The sequence below is a fragment of the Photinus pyralis genome, unplaced genomic scaffold (genome assembly GCF_008802855.1).
Source record: "Photinus pyralis isolate 1611_PpyrPB1 unplaced genomic scaffold, Ppyr1.3 Ppyr1.4_LG10, whole genome shotgun sequence".
In the NCBI taxonomy this organism is placed as follows: Eukaryota; Metazoa; Arthropoda; class Insecta; order Coleoptera; family Lampyridae; genus Photinus; species Photinus pyralis.
In genome coordinates, this window is record NW_022170250.1 from 3,903,008 (window position 1) to 3,905,436 (window position 2,429).

The window sequence follows — 2,429 nt, forward strand, 5'->3', positions numbered from 1 at the left end:
CAGTTGGTGGGTCTGCGCCAACACAAAACCGTCCGCCCTCGGCAGTCCAGTCGTCCGTGGGAACTGGTATCCGTCGACATCATGGAGCCGTATATAGAATCGAGTCGCGGGAATAGATTCATTCTAGTGATATGTGGATGAAAGCTTTCCCATGACGCTAAGACATGGAAGACATGGGTTCCCAAGAGCCATGGTGTCTGACAACGGGCCACAGTTTACGTCAATCATCTGTGATGCTGCTTTACAACACTGAGAGTGCTATCATTGGAGAGAGGTCGAGAGGTGAAATCAAGACATAAATAGGCTTCCGGATACACAAGGAAGGAAAAGACTCCAACGCATTGAATAACCTCCTCCCAATCATACTTTACACCCTCCGGGACAACTCCCAAGTCACGTCCTCCTAGGCTACCAGCTCCCTCGTTCGGGTGAATAGCATGCCACGCTCGACCCACCGCATAGAGTGGAGGAAGGTGAAGCGCAGGAGAAGCGGGTGCGAATGGTTCCTGTAGATACACTTTTTAAAACAGAGCATCAAAATATACGTTGGAGCCGGCATCACACACACTCGGCTTTGAATACCGTAACTGACGCTAATGTTTTTGTCAAGCTTCGGCACCTAAAATTCCTGTTTCCCGCACCTGCGCAGAACGGTCCAAGTCGAAGATTTCATGGTTGTTGTATACACAGAGCGTTTCGTAATTTTTTCCATACTACCATTTTTTTCAAATGTAAGGCGTGTTGCCTAACCATAGGGGTCGGTCACCACATAGCCTCTCTCAAACGTTTACAGCCCTCGAGAGTAGGGATGGGCGATAACTGTTTTCACCTATCGATATAAGTATCGGGTACTTACCTATCGATATATTTTACTTATCGATATGCCGATAATTATCGAAATATCGATAACTGTCGCTATATCGATAAGTATCGGTATATCGATAGTTCTCGTTATGGCGATAGTTTTTAATATATATAGGTATCGATATAATATCGATAAGTTGGGAGTGTGTAGCTCAATAGGTTGGATCGATAAGGAGCATAGCTGTCCAGTATTGTTGTTTATAATGACTGACACGTATGAAAATTGTCGATGTTGAAGACGCAAATGAGTTTCTTTGGCTTAATATATTGACAACATCCAACTTCCAAGTTCAGGGCTGGGAAAACGTAGGTACTACTGATTTTGTAGGACTATGTCCTATTTTCTAGTCATCTCCAGTTGTTTTGTAGTTACTTTAAAGAGAAGGGCGTTTTTCACAAAATTGCAGAAATTCGTTTTCTACTTTTAGCTTCCATTATTTCAAAATTAAATCTTATAAACTGGTCACACTTCTAGAATGTGTTAATAATACGTAGGTAATTAGAGAAAACTGGAGAATGGGAAGGACTAATTTTAATTAGGGGGTTGCTTGCGAAGATTTTTTCGCTTAAAAAAGTACGGATCCACCTTATTTTCATTGTAACTCACTTAATTTTTAAGCTAAAGTTTGTTTTAAAATAAAGGAAGAAAGGTTGTTTTAAATACTTTAAAAAATATTCTGTAAGTTTTTCTCGAAGAACGCATAATTTGGCCGTTATTTGACTGTAAAACTCTCTAATTTAGCGTGTGACGAACAAGAGCTAACCTTTAACAAGCCACAACTCGGTTCGTATAGGTCATAGAGCAATTATTAAAAAGTTGTTATTTATATAACAAGAGCGCGAAGTTTAATTTCGCGCATTGAGACTGAAGGTATTTTGACGAGGCGAAGCCGAGTTAAAATATCAGTCAAATGCGCGAAGTAACTTCGCGCTAGCGTTATGTACAATATTTTTTCTACAACTGAACCGATTGTTCATTAAATTTGCTGTTTAAGTTCAACTTTGTCACGTGCGCGAAATACTTTTTTTCACTGTTGACGATTTCGCGCACGTTGTCAAGAGCAACCTTACTTATTAATTAACCGTTTAAAAATCTAGTACTTCGCGTTTCGAAATCCGTCAGAAAATGACAGGTTATTATGACAGTTGTAGAAAAAAATAGTTATACCAAGGCCGTAAAAGTGATCTTTTTTGGCCGAAGCTGCTGTTTGTGGCCAAGGCGGTAGCCGAGGCCGCAATTCAGATGAGGCCTAACAAATCACTTTTGGCCAAGGTGCACACAACATTTTTTAGACGATCATCAAAAAAGAATTCAAAAATTAGCTCATAAACATATTTTTTCTGAAAATCATAGTTATCTTATAGACAATTAAAAACAAAGCATTTCCTATCGTATGTAATAAATTATAATTTATTAGCATCTTTGCGTGTATTTTGTGCGTATCAAAATGGGCGATAGCGACAGTTCAGATACCCCAAATGAAATTTTGGAAGCTGCAAGCGTTGCGACCCTAAGTCATATATGATGTAAGAGCAGGCGTTTGAGAGTAAAAGTACAATCGCAA